General features: G+C 47.1%; 1 protein-coding gene and 1 long non-coding RNA gene across 9 annotated transcripts in view; both read right to left on the reverse strand.

Annotated features, from left to right (window-relative positions):
- TSHZ2 (teashirt zinc finger homeobox 2) overlaps nt 1–18,510 on the reverse strand; it is a 478,036-nt gene that overhangs the window by 333,958 nt on the left and 125,568 nt on the right. The window lies entirely within an intron of this gene.
- The window catches only part of LOC138844271 (uncharacterized), a 45,444-nt gene continuing 26,934 nt past the window's right edge, over nt 1–18,510 (reverse strand). Inside the window, exon 2 of the long non-coding RNA XR_011379826.1 lies at nt 1–18,510. This exon is cut by the window's right edge and continues 15,884 nt beyond it. This is a non-coding gene — a long non-coding RNA (uncharacterized lncRNA).

Below are 18,510 nucleotides of genomic sequence, written 5' to 3' on the forward strand. Positions count from 1 at the left end.
TAAATGAACAATAAATAAGTGGATTTAATATGGTTTGATACGCAAAACTATTTCAGGGAGATAAACAGCAATGGGATAAAAGATAGCCAAGTATATAGAGGAACAAATAAACAAATTCTGGGAAGAAAGAAAAGGAAAAAAAAGTAAGAAAATTCTCCTCCAGGAATTGCTGATAACGTCAACAAACATCATTCTTCTGGCACTCAGGGTATGTCAAGGCTGCTCATCTGTTGTAAGCTGTATCCTCCGCCGGCAGACAGCACACTGCAGAGCACACTAAGACCACCTCCTTCTGCCCCCGGCACCTGCCTTCCGCAGGCTGCACTGGGAAGAGCATCGGCGGCCTTCTCAGCCATGCAGCCCCACTGTGAGCAGGCCCGGTGCCCCCGAGCTTTGCCTGCAACTGGAACTCGCCGGCGATGGGACTGGCGAAGTGTACTTGACTCTTTCACCCTTGTCCTGTCCCTTCCCAGGCTCACTGCAAAGTGTCTAAAACCTTGGAAAAGAGTATTTTAGGACACTAGGTGATTTTCACTTCACCTCAGTAGGTGGCGGTTTATGGAACTTCAGAATTGAGTTTCTCATGAGAACGCTCCCTGATCTGAATCGGATTTTGAGAGTAATCGGAATGAAGGACAGGGAAAGAAGCAGAGACAACGGAGGAGGTGGACGGGAAGGAGGCTCTTCCAGTCTAAACCACTGTCAGGCCTCACCGTCACCCAGGGTCCTCAGAGCCACGTCTGTGGTCAGCCTTGAAGAAATGCTCAATTTTAGCCACGAATCTGCGGCCCAGTGAGATGCAGGGCTTGAGCTGGGACCCTGGAGCCTTGTCTGCCACCTGACAACTCCCCAGGCAGGGCTCTCAGAGGCTCACTCCTTGTCCTCTGGGGACCCGGTCCTCTCTGGCTTCCTTCTTCCTGCCCTGCCCTGCCCTGCTCTTGCTACCTCTACCTGGGGTGACAATGGAGTATACAGGGGGCAGAAGGCCCATCTTCTACATTGTCCTCTGCTACCAAGGGGGTCCTGGACCTGGGAGGCGAGAGGCTCAGGGTCATGCCCCACAGTCTGGGGATGGGACAAGGCAGTGGCAGCACTGAGGCGTGGTTGGGGGAACAATTTGTCCATCCCTAATCCAGGCAACCAGTCCAGCTAGGTGCAGAGGTTGCAATTCTGGGGGTCACTGGCTAGTGTGGTGGATCTGGGACAAGAGACTGACCTCCCTCTCCTAGCCTAGCTGTGCATTTTCATTTCATATGGAGAGCCTCAAGTCATATGGTTGGCCTTGATTTGGGGAAATAAACTGTATGCATTTGGGCTGTAGATTTTTTTCCTTTATAATCTAGAGTCATCACCCAGTCTTGCACAAATGTTCCCATTCTCTTTCCCGCATCCACGTGCTAGAACTGCATTTTGCTGTGCCCTTGAAGTGCGATGTGGCCATCCAACTCGTCTTTCACATCTGGAAGGAGACTTGAGAGCTGGTATGCATTTTCTTTTTCTCTGACATGCAATCGCCGTGTTTCCAAGGGGGAACTGCTTTGGGCCCAGAATGAGAATGACAAGGGTCAGAAGAAACTTTTGTTATTTTAAGCCATAGCAATTTGGGAGGTTTCTGTTGTCTTACAAAAATCTAGCCTATCGCCATGGGTGTAACCTCCATGTTGAGTCATTCTTCCTGGTGGACTTTTTGGCAAATAGCAGTTGCTGAGTACACAGTCGTTGACCGAACGAACGACCTCTCCTGGGCAAAGCTGCCTACCTTCCGTAGACGGTCCTCCTTCCTCGGCTGACCCCGTGGGAGTTCCTTTTGATACCAGAGGATCATCTGATTCTGCAGCTTCTCCGACTGACCTCATATTTTTCTCTTGGCTTGCTTCACCTCCTGCTTAGGTCCCTCTATTCTCTGGCTCTTTGCTTTATTCCTACTTCTCTCCACATTCTCCTTTTCAGAGAGTTTTTGGAAATCCACATGTAGGCGGGTGGCTTTGGAAACTGCTCTCAGCTCCCCGCTGCTATTCTCCATGCCATCTCTTGCCTTCAGCCGCACAGAACATTTCTATTTAGACGTCTGCTGGCATCTGACTCAATGCGCCAAAAATGGGGCTGAGCCTCCTCTTCTGGAACCATTGGCATTTCCCCACGTCTCTGCCTCCATCTACGCATCAGTGGCACCACCACGCAAAGCTCTTTCTGTGGTCTTAATTTTAGCTTTTGCATCTGTTTTAGTTTATGTTATTTCAGTGTTATCTGTCTCTAGTCTTTCCTCTTCATTGGCTGTTGGATTCACTGAGGTCTCCATCTCCACACCTTAGCGCCATGTTTCCAGGACTTCTTCATCGAAGGTCCCAACTGTGCTAACAGATGCTGACCTGCCTTGCCTTGCTTATAGCGTCCCTTTTTAAAACTGTTATTATGTAACTAGATCCTCCTTTTAGAACAGTGATTCTCAACCAGCCTGCCATGAAGTATTTATGCATAACATGTTTATTTTTCTTCTTTTAGAATCCCAGATCCAAACATGTTCTCAGATGGAACACTGAGTTCTGAGGGTCACACTACAGGGGAGTGAGAAGAGCAGGCTAGGCCCAGAGCAAGGCAGGGACTTACTGGAACACGGGTGCCATGCTGGCCACGGGGAGGAAGGACAGCAAGTGTAAATTCGGCCGGCCTCGTCTTGTTTTGTAGAATCATGACTTATCCAGGGACAGCACAGGTGGTAATCTCAGGTGCCCCGAGGGCCTGAGCGGCTAGCAGAACCAAGATGCTTACAAGAACACGCAGGGAACACTATCCCATGCTGTAAGTGACCATGGTCGCCTTGATACACAGGTCTGTCATAGTGAGATGCTCTGATTTTTCAAGCCAGAATTAGGGAATTTTAGGTGGAAAAAGAGGAAATAAATTTTTTAAAAAAGTACAGCTCTATTAGGTTATTCCTATGGGTCACGTTCTGCTTGCAGGTTGCTATCTTGAGACCTCTGGATCTGTGATGAGACAAAAAGCCAGGAAAGAGAGTGCTAGGGGGCTGTGGCATTTAGGGGGTTAATTGAAGAAGACCACAAGAGCGGCATCGTCACAGGGAAAAGGTTGAGCGTCACCCCAAGCCTGCAGGAGCCTGTGTTTGTGCCTCATAAGGAAAATAATAGAAACCAAAGAACACTTCACTAAAGGGGGAAATGTGAATAAAACTCTATTACAAGGTTGAAAAGAAAAGAAAAGGGAGACTCCAACAGTGACGTACAGTATCACCATACCTAAAAGAGAATGAGCTCAGAGGGAGGAGGTCCCATTGGATGGACGGGGAAACTACCCCACCAGGGACCAGCAAGGGTTGGCTGCGGGCAAACCGGAGGAGAGGGGAGTGAGGACGAGGTGCGGTGTTGCAGGGAGAAAATGAGAAAGGGACTTCCCACGAGGTCGGCAGTGAAGGACAGTGGAGAGCAGAGGGCAGCTTGGGGAAGAAGCATGGGCGTGGGGCAAATGGAGTGACAGACAGACAGACAGACGATGCGTGGTTGAGTCGGACAACCCCCTGCCCTGAAGATTCTTAGGTAACTGCTGGGGGCACCTCCCACAGGCTAAGGCTCTGTGAGAATTGCCGCTCTGACTCATTTCAGCTCCACACATTCAGTCAGCTCAGTACTATTGCGAAGTTCATTCTCCAATGAAGAGACTGAGGCACCGAAAGGTTCTTCCTTATTTTGATTTTTTAATCTACATACTTATTAAAAGGGGAGATTAGAGGGGCGGGCGCCATGGCATATTAGATTAAGCCATCACCTGCTGTGCTGGCATCCCAAAGGGGCACTGGTTCGTGTCCTGGCTGCTCCTCCTCTGATCCAGCTCTCTACTTATGGCCTGGGAAAGCAGTGGAAGATGGCCCAAGTGCTTGGGCTCTCGCACCCACGTGGGAGACCCTGAGAAAGCGCCTGGCTCCTGGCTTTGGCCTGGCCCAGCCCTGGCCGTTGAGACCATCTGGGGAGTAAATCAGCAGGTGGAAGACCTCTCTGTCTGTTTGTAACTCTGCCTCTCAAACAAATAAATCTTTAAAAAGGAGGGGAGGCATTTGAGACTTTGAATGGCAAGGGGAGATGCTGGGAAAAGAGAGGGTGAGAATTCAAAGGGTCCACCGGGAGCACCTCTAGCTGGAAAGAGACAATGGAAACTCTTGGCGAATGTCATGGGCCAGAGTAGCAGGAGGCAGAACTATGTCTTCTTCAGAGACTGCAAGGAAGGAAGAGGGAGAAATTAACGGTCCTCAGTTGTTGGCAAACAGGGGAGTTGAAGGAAGAGACTCAGCAACCCCTTAGTTTTTGCTTCTGAAATAAATCATTGGACGTGGTGCGGTATTACTCCAGAGGATATAATTCTGATGCTTGCTTGTGGGAAAACCCAAATTAATCACAAAACGGGGCTGATATTGGGGAGAGATTAATCACCCAGAAATAAACCAAGGATGGATTATTTCCTATCTTTGGGTTACGCTCAAATATGCATCCAAGCCCTGGAATACTGGAGCCACATGGACTCCTCCGAGCTGCACCTGGTAACGGAGACGTCCCCGAAGGGAGGCTGCGACGTCAGCCGCTTCACTCTGCAGACCCCGAGCCGGCTCCCAGAACTGCACTGTCTCCGGGCTGCCCTGTGTTTCCAGCAGAACACTGCCCTTCCCCAGCTGGGACTGTGAAAACCTGGTCCTCCCCTCGGGCGGCTTGTTTTTAAGAGCTGTGGGATGTGCAATAGGAATACAGCCCTTTCATTGAAGAAGAAAGCCCCACCACGGGCACGATTTACATGATCCAGAACATGGCAGAGTGCACGGAGGAAAATAACTCTGTTTTCCTCCCCTCATAAAAGTGGCAGCAGGTTCAAGCCCAGGCTGTGCGGCCCCGAGGAGGCTCTGCACTTCTTGCTGGTTTATTCTAAAGTCGGGGTTCTCACGGTGACTACACGTAAGCAAGAGCTGAGAGCTGCTGAGAATTCATAGTCCCAGGCCCTGCCAACAGCTTTCTAACACAATGGATCTAAACTGGAGCCTGGAAACAACTGTACATGGTACTCAAGCTGCCCAGGTGGACCTAACGTTATCTTTCTTTTTATTTAATAAACAATTTTATTAATTGATTTTGAGAGGCAGAGAGAGCAAGTGAGCAAGCTAGGCGAGTGTGGGTTAGTTCTCACCTATTGGTTCAGTTCCCAGATGCCTACAATGGCCTGGGGCTGAGGGAGACTGAAACCAGGAGCCAGGAACTCAGTCTTGGTCTCATGTGTGTGGCAGGGCCTCAACCACTTGAGCCCTCCCCTGCTGCCTCCCAGGGTGTGCATTAGTAGGACGCTGGGGTAAGGGGTGGAGCCAGTGGGATCAGGAGTGGGTACGCCAAGTGGCATCTTTACCACTATGTCTAAATGCCTGCACTCTGAGATTTCTTTTCCCTCCCTCCCTCCCTCCCTTCCTTTCTTCCTTTTCTTCCTTTCTCTCTCTCTCTCTCTCTCTCTCTCTCTCTTTCTTGATTTACTTATTTATTTGAAGGTCAGAGTTACAGAAAGAGAGAGAAGCAGAAAGAGATCTTCCATCCACTGGCTGCGAAGGCCAGGGCTGGGCCAGGCTGAAGCCATGAGCTTTATCCGGGTCTCCCTTATAGGTGGCAGGGACTCAAACACTTGAACCACCCTCTGCTGCTTTTCCTAGGCCATTAGCAGGGAGCTGGAGCCCATATAGGATGCTGGCACTGCAGGTGGTGGCTTTACCCACTACGCCACAATGCTGGCCCCTCAGGTTATATTGCTAAAGAATGCTGTTCTACAAATTCTGAAGAATAAGACATCTTATCCTGAAATGTTCTGGTAGGAGGTGAAAGGCATAGGTTTGGGAAATTAGCGTTTGCAAACTCCACACCTCCCTTAACTACAGGACTTGGGGAGTTTGGAAAGAAACAGGAGTTTCTCAAAGACTCTCCTCTTCCTGCATTAGAAGAGCTGAAATAACAGCTATTCCATGCGCGGTCCTTACACACTCTTTTTTCCACTTCCATACTGGGAACAAGACAAAAGTGGACATGACTCCCGATCCGGGCTCCCTTGGGAAGACATGAGCAGCACACGTGCACATACAGGGGCCTGAACTGTAACTGCAACTACTACCCAAGGTTTTCAGGCTGCTCATAGTTCAGAATCCGGCCCATTGTCCCAGCGACTATCACAACACACATCCTGGTTTGGGTTCAGAAAATGGAGTCAAGGAAGGTACAGGGGGAAGACGAAGGTGCAAACCAAGCCTGCAGACAAAGTGGAGACCTTTACGCCAATAGCTCGCACACGTGAGGCTGCACTTGCCTTGTCGTAGGCTCTTTTCTCATTAAGTCTCACAACCCAACAAGGCAGGTTCCACTGTGATGTCCATTTCATAAACGAAGGAACTGAGACACACGGAAGTTGAAGCGACTTGTCTGGTTAGACGGCTAGCATGTGGAACAGAGGGAATTGAGTCCACACAGCTCCAGGGTCCACGGTCTCAACCACCGACAGACTTGGAGCCTTTGGGAAGAACACACTAGGTCGTGAAGAGAGTGGACTGGCGCAGAGGGACGTGCACGTGAGAAGGGTCAGGCACTTGAGTGTCAATGCTTTGGCCTTGTTCTAGGTCCCAAGGACACTGCGGTGAACTGGACCTCGGGGGGGACTGCAATAGCAAAGACACAAGGGGAGAACTTCTCCAGGGCACATTAGAAAGTCTGAGACTAGCACTGTGGGGCTAGTGTCGATGGATGGGCAGAGCTTAGTTCAAGGTCTTTGGGCATGGGGGCACGGTTGAACTTTGCTGAAGACACCAAGTTATCACTGAGGTCATTGTTCTCATCAGAGGGTGATTTGCTCCATGGGGAGCACGTGGCCGTAACTGGAGATGTTTTGGTTGTTGCTACTGGCATCAAGTGGGAAGAGCCCAAGGGTGCTGCTAAACACCCTGCAACGCTCAGACTGGCCCCTCACAACCAAGAGTGATACAGCCCCACACGCGCATAGAGGTGAGGAGGTAGAGAAACCCTGTTTTCAAAGGTTTCAAGCACGGAATAATCAGGTCCAAGGTAAACCGAGAGATGGGATTCTAAGTCCTGTGTGGCTATAAAACGGCCTCTGGGCTTGCGTGCAAGCCATGGCTCTGAGGAAGGGACCTCATGGTGTGGCTTAGCTCTCAGGCACCGCCTCGTCAGCTAGCTCTTCCCAGAGCAACTCTCCTTTGAATGTTGCACCTCAGAAGGTAGAAATCTTAACCAAATGTGACTTCGGTCTTTGGTGTTAGGACACTATTAGTCCGCTGGTGCTGATATTTAACGACTGGTTCGTAGGAACCCTACTCTGCAGAAGAGCCTGGCCCTCAATGTCCCGGAAAAAAACTCCACCGGAAACAGTGGGGTCATCTTCTCCCCAGACACACACGGAACGCACGGGACGCACGGAATGGCGCCGACGCTTTGCATATTCATGTCTGAGCCCTTCCTAGGGACCACTGCTTCTGTAAAAAAAGACCAGTTCATCACTCAAAAGGGATGAGTGATCGCTGCCAGTCGGGCATTCCTTCCTTCTCGGCTTCCTCTTTGCCTTCAGGAACACCAGTTTGCTAGTACAGAGTGGTATTCATCATAAGCCAAGCAGAGAGGAGGCGGGATTTGATGGGCACAAGACTGTATTTCAATTCACAGTGTCCCTTTTGTTCAACTCGATCTGTCGCCTCATTAATGTTCGAGAAAAAACACACAAAGACTTCGGTAAATATTAATCAGAAATGCACAGCCCCTATCCCTACTCAATTACCCATTACTGGGCTCTCCTGGTGATAATGTCCTGCTAAACCTCCTATTTGCTTAAAATGCGAGGGGAAAGTACTTTCTGTGGATGGCTTGTAGTGCTCTTAGCAGCCTAAGTGGTCTTTAACAGCAGGGATACCCTTCCTCTCCCTTCCTCCACCCGCCTCTATTTCTGTTCTTCCAGGTCTTGGCATCTGAGTAGGAGCCCAGCCCTGCCCCAGCCTGACTGCTTCCTCAGTGGGCTGTAACTTTTGCTGAGGTGTTCAGAGGACCTGACACAGGCAGGATTAACAGTACACAGGCCCAGTGGTCAACATACCCAACAGTCCGCGGATCACGGCACCTCTGTAGTGTGCGATCTCTTTGAACTCGGGAGTCCATTTCCTTCCACTTCAGATCTCATCAGACCATGCAAATTGCCATCAACCTTTCCACACTGGCCGAAGCAGGTCTAAGTCATGCTCTCTCTTTTTATCAGTGAAGTCATTAAAAGTCCATCAGATCAATTGGGCTCTGACATAACATTAAAAACGTTCTTGGGTAAAATCTATTTCTCCACTCCTATAACTGGTGTAAGTTCAAAGAGGCTCATAATGAAATCTTGTCCCATCCGTGTCAGCTCCTCAAGTTAACAATGAATATTAAAATCCAAGTGGCAAGAGTAGGATTCATCATGGAACATCAAAATCTGAACCCAAGAGGCCACACTGCCGAGAGCTGATAGCCCAGGATAAACAGCAAATATGCACTGTGACTGTGGGGACAAGAAGGGGAAATTCTTCATCATATACTTCCTGGAGGTCAGGTCATCTACTTGTGAATCCGAAATTACTGGTGGCAGAAGGAAGAAGTGAGATGACTTTTAACTAAGTTATTAGGTGTGCTGCTAACGTTCTACACTTCATCCTGATTTCAAAACCGGTCTGAAGCCCTGGACTTTCCCTAGAGATTAGACAAATGTTTCCTCCAAGCAATTTCTTTTTGGCTTCTGTAAGACATTTAAGTCTCTCCTTAAAGAAAATTAATCAATTCGTGAATATGCATTAGTCACTTGGCATGATTTTGTGAAAGGGCCCTTCATGACCTCTCCCTGACACACACCATCATAAGTTTTATTTTTTTCCGAGAAACTTCTGGGGACTTTTCTGTCTGTTAAGCATTTGAGAATTAAAGAGAGAGAGGCTGGACCAAAAGATAGCAGGTTTTACTAAGATACAGGCAAAGCAAACCAGTGAAAGAATGGTTTCAATATACTCAGGAGACGAGATATAAATCTTGCCTAAGAGCCTGTAGCTGGGTTACTTCTTCTTTGTCTCTCATATGGGAAGTCGCACCTTCTATACCAGGGCTTCTGAATGTGTTTGTATTTGGCCCACAGTAAGACAAATGTTGATATCATAACTCAATACATGTGTATATCAAGTGTATATATGCAGAAACGACTGCTTAAAAATCACGACTCCCCTTGCTACACAACTCAGATATATTCTAATCTACTGTTTTTTTTTTTTTTTTTAAGTGCTGCTCATTACCCACCAGAATGGTCACTCTATCGCGAATTGAGCCACAACTTGAAGAACAGTGCTTTATCCTGAAACACATAGGCCACTACTCAACTCAAAACCTAAGATGTGTTCTTTTGTTCTAGCACAGTGAGCTTTCTTACATATCGAGTCACATGGCACAGGGTGTGCGTGTGTGTGCGTGTGCGTGTGCATGTGTGTGTGGGGGGGAACTAAGCAGTATCAGATGGTTCCAGGATTTAGAATCACTAGTGTAGAGCAAAAACATATTTTCAGCTGAGAAGTCACGGACACCCTTGAGTTTCCTGCAGGTTGTTCTGCTCTCCATAATGTGCACGCTTTGCCCTGTATGGTTCCTTGCAGGGATTTCTCTGTTTTCTGTCCCAACCCTCCTTCCCTTTTCGGAGCTGGGTATAGGTGACAAGAAGTGAAAACGAGAATTGCCTAAATGACTCCAAAGACATGGGTGCTTCAGCAGCACACACACGGGGAGCCGCTCCCTTCCCAGGCTCTTTTCCTGCAGGTGTTTTGGTGTGGTGCAAAGACAACCTCAGGTACGGGATTCTGATGAGTTCCTCGAACTAAAGCTACAGAGATATTGTCCATTATTTACCTAATATAGGAAAACAGTTCCCATCAAAATGCAATACCAGAGGGAAATCTCTCATTGCCTAGAAGGTTAGGTTCTGGAAACTCGCCATAACACCATTAGGTATTGAATAGAATTTGGGAAAAAGTCAGTTCTTGTTGGCTACAAGCCAAAAGATTTAGTTCTTTCCTAATGCAAGAAGAAACCCTCAGAGAGTTCTTTCAACAATGAGGGCAAGTATCAAATGAGGTTACAAAAGGAGTTAGTTTAAAGCAGAAAATAAAATGTAGTAATTTCAAAATAGTAATTAATATTCACATATCTGGTTTGTACATTTGATTCTTATTTCTTTTTCCATATGAATTAAATGCTTACTTTCAATTCCATCATGGACATGACCTCTACAGGAAATTCAATAGGAAAACCATTTGAAACGCCACGTTGCCAAAACAAATTGATGATGAGTTTCGCATTTTAATTCTTGTTTCAAATTACAAAGTATATTAGCAAGAGAAACAAAAGAGTGATTACAATATGGTTCAACAGAAGACAATAAAAAGAGAGGAAGAAAGCCAACTGGAAGGCCCTAGAGAACCCTGGGCAGCAGACTACAGTTTCTACAAACTCTCAGAGAGTTTTTAACTCAAGGTGGTAGGCTTGAACAGCTGCTTCAGTCATAGCCTCTGAGCCTGAAGAACACAGATATTTTAAAATGCAGAACATTTTTCTCCCTTCTACCAGGAAGAATGATGGGGTATTAAAAGTCCTTACAATCATTGGCTCTTCCTGAGGTTTGCAAGGCAGTAAGAAATAAATTGATGCAAGTGATAAGAAAAATCATTTCCCCCTCCTTTTTCATTATTAATGACCAAATATTATTAAATCAATAATTTTGGTGATGATCTTGAACAGGTTATTAAATATCATGAATTATTAACCTAAAAGTTGATCGGAGCTATGAAAATAATTCAAGTTAATGGGAATCTTTGGATCTCTAATGAAATATCCAGTCATTGACAAAACATCTCTGTTAGGATTTTTGGAACGTGAAAAAGCAAAGACCACAGATGTCCTTAAGGAAGAGAACAACATTCCTTGTTGGATTACAGGAAATTAAAAAACCAGGTATCCATGGTCAAAATAAGCAGAGATTGAACAGATTAAGTAAAAGGTGCCAATGACTGTAAAGAGTTCATTTTCCCCCACCCCGCCCCTTATTCTCCCCCATCAATTAATATTGCGCCAATTGTTTAGGAAACCTCAAAAAGTTGGGAAACAGCCACGGATTTGTCAATGCTGGGTGTGCCTCTGGCGAGGGGAGTTGGGCATAATGCAATTAGTCAGTGGCACTTGGCCAGCAGCACTATCTGTTCCAATTACTTTGCCTTAAGCAAGGAGTGTGTGGAAGAGTATTTGGCCCCACCATTATACAATAAAAGGCAGTGGAATGTGATTTAATTTAGAAGGAACAAGAAGGCAGAAGAGAAGGTGTGGGGGTGGGGCCTGGAGCCAGCCAAAATGGGTTGATGGGCTTTGACCCTTCTGTGAAATCATAGTTACCATCCTTGGGAACCTTGACACAAACAAACCACCCGGCTGTCACAGAGACTGAAGGCAAACAGATGGCTCTTCACTGTCTCTGCATACCTTCTCCACTGCAGGCTTCCTGCTAACACAGGATCCTGCCAAAAACCACTATCCTCTGGTAGAATTTCCCAATATTAAAGTGACTCCTTTATAAGAGAGGTTAATGACGTGGACTTTTTTTTTTTTAACCATTTAAGGCAACATGAGCCTCCTATGGTCATGGGGGCAGAGAACCACAAAGACAGGGGATTTAGACTTTGTAAAACCAGATGGGTGGGACATGACCCCGGCAAGGACTTGGAAAACAGGAATGCAAATAGACTCCTTCTACAGAAAGGGGGAGGCCATTCGCAAACAGTTCAAGAGAACAGGCACAGGGGTTAGACTCAGTGTAAACTGTGGCTCTATCTTTGGGTTAACCAAATCTTAGAGAGTCTCTAGGGTTAATTCTAATGGTGGTTGTGGGTCAGTTCTTAGTCACTGGATTATTAAGAGGTAGCACTTAGCAATGACCTTAGCCTAGCACCTGGCACTAAGTACATGCTCCTTTACTGAGAAAACAGTGGGTTCCTTCTGTATCTCGGCCATTGTTCTTGAAGACAGATCCTTGCTGCCATGATATTTATAGGCTGATTGGGTAGAGCAAACACAGGGCAAACAAAAACATGAATGTTCTTTCAGGTAGTAATAGTACTATGAAGAAAATAGGATACAATTTGAGGTTCTGATAGCACGTCACCAGAAGAGACCACATTCATTTCAGATATGAGAGACCATAGGGGCTTCCCTCAGGTGGCCAAGTTCAAGTTGGAACTTGGAGAGTAGACAGCTATCTTACCAGAGAAGGCAGGGGAAGACTGTTCTGAGATGCGAGCAATGCAAAGTTGAAGGCTCTCCACAGGCCTTGGATGATGACAACCACGAGGAGGATCACTTTTATTATTAAACTGGGAGTTGGGGCACTCAAGCGTCTCCGAATAGCTTGCCTTGGGGGAAAGCAGCTACCTCATTCACACTTCCCTCTCACTCGCTTCCTCCTCGCTGCAGCTCAGTCAGCAGGGACCTTTCCACCTCTCAGCCCGGGCTGGGAAGGGGCTTTCATCCGCTAACCCCCAAGATCAGACTAACTTGCAGGACCACGAGATAGCACTGGAGGTGGTCCAAGCACATCGGCAGAGACTCACTGGCAATTAAATCATGCTAAGACGTAACCGTAAGAAAATATGTGAAGAGAGAATTGTAACCATCCAAGGACACAGGAAACCACAACTCTGGCCTCAGAGCTGCATTCCTGGTACATCTAACACAGGTTCTTCTGCTATAGGATAAACTAAATAAATCAAGGGGCTCTTGAGATAGGTCAGGAATAAGCCTGTAATAAATTCCGTGGGACGTACTTGTCAGTGCCTTGCCTGGAAACCTCACTTCTTTGTGAAAATTAAAAAAAAAAAATCACTGAATGCTGTGAAGACGTGGCAGGAACTTGGGAGGGAGCTCCCCCCTGAATTTCTACCTAATTTTTGAGGAGGTAAAATAATTGGAGAAGTTGTGTGACAATTTGCCACATGTTGGATTCAAATGGGACCAAAAGAGTTTTCTTTCTGCACGTTCAACATCTACAGTTTTGCTAACTTACAAACAGCATGCCATTGCTCATCCGGGGCTTTTTTTTTTTTTTTTTTTCAGTTGTTGAATTATTGGCTACTAGCACAAGGCACAAAGCAGGCCCTAAATAAAAGTAAGTTGAATTAATGAATGAAGAATGAACGAGATGGCTTTCACTCCTGTCCCTTTGCACATGTAACAGCTCTCACTTCCGGAGTGTTTCTTATGTGCTAAATGTTGTACATCGATGATCAAATTCCTGCCCAAGGTGTGAACACTGCCATCATTACTATCTTTATTTTATAGGTGAATGGCCTGAGCGGTGTTCACTGTCATTGCTGTGGCTGAGCAGTATCAACAGTCAGCCAATATTTATTGAGCACCAACTAAGTGCCAGGCATATACAGCTAGTGAGGAGCCAGAGTAGGTTTGCCGGACTCCAAATTTTATGCTCTTAACCAAAATGTTCTCCTTGGTCTGAATGGAGAATTCTGGAAGCCAAGTTTACAAGACTAAATTTGATTTAGCATTCCCACCGATCCCCTGGAATCTCAATGCTAGGCAAACAGGAGAAAGAGAAAGATCCTCATTGTACACACTCACATCGTCATCTGTGGCATATTTCTGCACAGCCACACGTGGTTATCTGAAAGGCCAAACTATTCATAGGCTGGTCTATGTTTTTCATTAAATCTAACAAGCATTTTCATTACAACATGCAGGCCATGCTTTAGAGCAATGATTTTCCATCTGGTAGCCAGACATTAGGACACATTTTATGCAACTAACTGGACGTGCTGCATGGATCCCTTGGGCCAGATTGAAACTGGAACTAGAACAAGTGTGATCTGTAGTCTTGCAGCAGTATTTCTAGGCTGAGAGATAAAGGCCAAAGAGATGGCCAGGCTCGCTCCATCTCCGCTTGCGTCAGGAAATCGCAGTTGTTAATTACAGTCATCTGGGCATTGTCTCGTGCCCTGGTACCTCCAACTTTTTCCTAAACAGCTTGAAAAATGTCCCCTATTTTTATTTCCCAGCCTTTGGGAATAAAATACAGTGAGAGAATTATTACTATGCCCAGATGCACATAGAGTCCCCCAAGTGGGTTTATATCAATAATTCTCAACTGGGGATAATTTTGCCCCCATCCCCGTCCTGCGTCAGGGAACTGACCATGTCTAGAAATATCTAGAGAGTGCTGATGACATCTGGGTGTTAACGCCAAGAATACCACTGCACATTCTGCAGTGTACAGCTCGGGGCCTGGAAGACAGGAAAGTACTGTTCATGGTAATTATAAGTTCTATTTGTTGAGCGATCATCTCAGGTTTAACCCTTTGCTAAATTGTTGTCACCCACTTTTTCAATCTTGAATTCACTCTTGTCTTTATTTCATCCAAGGCAGAAAACCCAGGCTCTGAGAAGTTCAGTAACTTGCCCAGAGGTCATAGGCCAAGAATGGCAAACTGGGATTCTAATCTAGAACTTACTGGTCCCAGGACACGTCACCATGTAACTGTATTAGACTTTATTTTACTTCCATTTGGCCGGGCCCCGTGGGTGCTGAAGACCTTCCCCAGCCTGGTGGGAGAAGGCTTCAGATCAGATACAGAAAACTGTCAATATCAGCCCTAGAAACTGCTCTTTCTTCCCCTTCCACATTCTCTCTGGGGAGGGATGAGGCAACAACCCTCTGCTCGCCACACTCAACTTGTGCCCAGCAGACGGTGGATCTCGGCTGGGGACCATTTCAGCTCCCAGAGGACAGGCTGTCACAACTGGGAGCTGGCATTTGGCATCAAGTGAGTAGAGGCTGGGGGTGTTGCTCAAGATTTTGCAAAGGACTGGAAAGGCCGCAAAAGGAAGAACTAATGGATCTGAACGTCAACAGTGGGAGGCAAAGTGCAAGATCAGGCCCTGAGGAGCAAGCCAGCTTTTTTTTTTTTTTTTTTTAATTATTTTTTTGACAGGCAGAGTGGACAGTGAGAGAGACAGAGAGAAAGGTCTTCCTTTGCCGTTGGTTCACCCTCCAATGGCTGCCGCAGCCGGCGCGCTGCGGCCGGCGCACCGCGCTGATCCGATGGCAGGAGCCAGGAGCCAGGTGCTTCTCCTGGTCTCCCATGGGGTGCAGGGCCCAAGCACCTGGGCCATCCTCCACTGCACTCCCTGGCCACAGCAGAGAGCTGGCCTGGAAGAGGGGCAACCGGGACAGAATCCGGCGCCCCAACCGGGACTAGAACCCAGTGTGCCGGCGCCGCTAGGTGGAGGATTAGCCTAGTGAGCCGCGGTGCCGGCCAGCAAGCCGGCTTTTAAGCCCAGTAGTCTCCCTCTAACTGGCAGTTCCACCTGTGGTTTCAGTTACCTGCAGTCAACAGTTGAGTCCAAAAGTATTAAACGGAAAACTCCCCGAAGAAATAACTGGCACATTTTAAATCTCACGCCATTTTGATTAGTACGATGAAATCTTACATCATCCTGCTTCGTTTTGCCAGGGACGATCATGTCCTAGTCTGGTGTATCCACACAGTACACACTACCCTCCCATTAGTCACTTACTAACTGCCTTGGTTATCAGATCAGCTTTCGTGGAAAAACAGTGCTGTGTCAAGTAACCTGTGTTTTACTTAATAACGGCCCCAAAGTTCAAGATTAGCGATGCGGGCACTTCAGATGTGCAGGAGAAGCCGGAAAGTTCTTCCTTTAAAGGGAAAGGTGCAAGACATGGACTTGATCAGGGAAAAGGTTGCTATGATCTACTGTAAGCACAGATCTTCTGTCCACGAAACTGTGACGAAGGAAAAAGAAACTGGTGCTAAGTTCTGTCATCACATCTCAGACTGCAAAAGCCATGGCCACGGGGCATGGTGAGAACTTAGTGAAGATGTGGCTTTAGGTATCCATGGGGGAGGGTTTGGCATTTATTTCTCACATAAAGGGGAGCTCTGTCCTCCATTCACCCCACTTCTGATAACAGCTTCTCATCCTGCTTTGCGACCCCCACATGCAGCCCATGTAATTCTAGAGGATGGCTAGCTCCATCCCCACCTCCAAGGGGGGCAGTTCTGCACTCGACTCCAGGGGCATCCTATTTCTCTGGCAAAAGTGATAGGTTGAGCCGGCGCCGCGGCTCACTAGGCTAATCCTCCGCCTGCGGAGCCAGCACCCCAGGTTCTAGTCCCGGTCGGGGCACCGGATTCTGTTTCGGTTGCTCCTCTTCCAGTCCAGCTCTCTGCTGTGGCCCGGGAGTGCAGTGGAGGATGGGCCAAGTGCTTGGGTCCTGCACCCCATGGGAGACCAGGAGAAGCACCTGGCTCTTGGCTTCGGATTGGCACAGCACGCTGGCTGCAATGCACTGGCCGTAGTAGCCACTTGGGAGGTGAACCAATGGCAAAAGGAAGACCTTTCTCTCTATCTCTCTCTCTCTCTCACTGTCTAACTCTGCCTGTCGAAAAAAAAAAAAAAAAAAAAAAGAAAGTGATAGGTTGGGCAGTGCCAGCATGTCCAATTAGATGTGATGAAATGCTGACTAGAACTTCTGAGTCAGGCCAGGTCTTTGAGACTGGACTTAATCCTGAGAGGACATGAAGCTGAGGCTGTGGGAGACCATGTGGTCACTACGAGGAGACAGACTACATCAGGATGGAGCCAACGTAGTAGAAGTGGACCAGAGAAAGAGAGAGAGAAAAGTCAAACCTTTGTGCTACAATTTGATGCTTTGAACAAGCAATACCTGAAGCCAGCAAATCTTGGTTTTTTGAGTTGCACAAGTCAGTAAATCACCTCTTTCATCCATTTAGGGTTAGGCTAACTCAACACCCTTCCCTTTGAAGCAACAGCACAAATAACTTTCATTGAAAAGCAAAAATAAAAACACATTTGCAAATTCCTTCACATTTTCTACAAGAGAGTTCATAATACAAGTAAACCTGGGGCAAATGGGCAAATACTAGAAGTCAGAATTTTCCTGACAAGGGGAGGGGTAGCTAAGACAATGGCCCCAGGCTATTCATAACATGAGAAAAAGTTAGCAGCCCGGCCTTCCAGAAGCTCAGGCACAGAGAGAAGCAGGGTACCCTAGCGAGAGCTGAATCTTCAGGGTTCAGCTGTCAGGAGTCTGGGTGTTGTGGGAGAGCAGCGGCACTTTTGACAACTGTCATGAGGAGGTCCAGGTGGCAAATCAGACTTACGGAGACTTGTGTGCAAGGTTAGCAGGACTGTGCCAGGCACATGTATAGCAATAGGGAGAGAAAGGCCCATGTACTGCCTCTTGGGTAAACTTGATAATAGAACTTCTCGACATAGAGGAATCATCAAAAGAATATTCCAGGGGGAACAATGTTCTAATTTTCATCAAGGACCCACATATTAGACTTCTACCCAAGGGCAGAATCTCAATGACGTTCAAGGGGGCTCACGTACTAGAAGTGGTAGACAAGATGTTCTAGTAGGTTCTTGGTGAAATGTTTTTAAAACTGAATAATCACCAGACTGTTTCCAATAAGGATGACAATGAAAGCTAGCATACCAAACATGGGATTTAGTGAATTCTATTGCTTATCCAGAGGTCACCCAACATTTCTTGTAAAGGATCACAAAATAAACATATCCAGGTTTTCAGAGTCCAGCCAGTCTCTACTCATACATTCAGTTCTGCCACTGTAGGGCAAAAGTATCCTTAGATATTATGTTAATTAATGGATGTGGCTGTGTTCCAATAAAACTTTACTTATAAAAACAAGTACAGGGGCCAGCGCTGTGGCGCAGTAGGTTAATCCTCTGCCTGCGACATCAGCATCCCATGTGGGCACCAATTCTAGTCCCGGGCTGCTCCTCTTCCTATCTAGCTTTCTGCTATGGCCTGGGAAAGCAGTAGAAAATGGCCCAAGTGCTTGGGCACCTGCACCCACATGGGAACCCGGAGAAAGCACCTGTCTCCTCGCTTCAGATCTGCACAGCTCTGGCTGATGCGGCCATTTGTGGGGTGAACCAACGGAAGGAAGACCTTTCTTTCTGTCTTTCTCTCTCACTGTCTGTAACTCTACCTCTCAAATAAATAAATAAAATCTTAAAAAAAGAAAAAAAAAAGTACAGAGGGGCCAGTGCTGTGGTGCAGAGGGTTATAGCCCTGGCCTGCAGCACCAGCATCCCATATGGGCACTGGTTCAAGTCCCGGCTGCTTCACTTCCGATCTAGCTTTCTGTTATGGCCTAGGAAAACAGTATAAGATGGCCTAAGTCCTTGGGCCCCTGCCCCTGTGTGGTAGACCTGGAAGAAGCTCCTGGTCCTGGTTTTGGTCTGGCCCAGCTCTGGCCATTGCAGCCATTTGGGGAGTGAACCAGTGGATGGAAAACCTCTCTCTCTGGCTCTATGTCTCTCTGTAACTCTTTCAAATAAATAAAAATAA

Source organism: Oryctolagus cuniculus, chromosome 11, assembly GCF_964237555.1.
Source record: "Oryctolagus cuniculus chromosome 11, mOryCun1.1, whole genome shotgun sequence".
NCBI classification, from domain to species: domain Eukaryota; kingdom Metazoa; phylum Chordata; class Mammalia; order Lagomorpha; family Leporidae; genus Oryctolagus; species Oryctolagus cuniculus.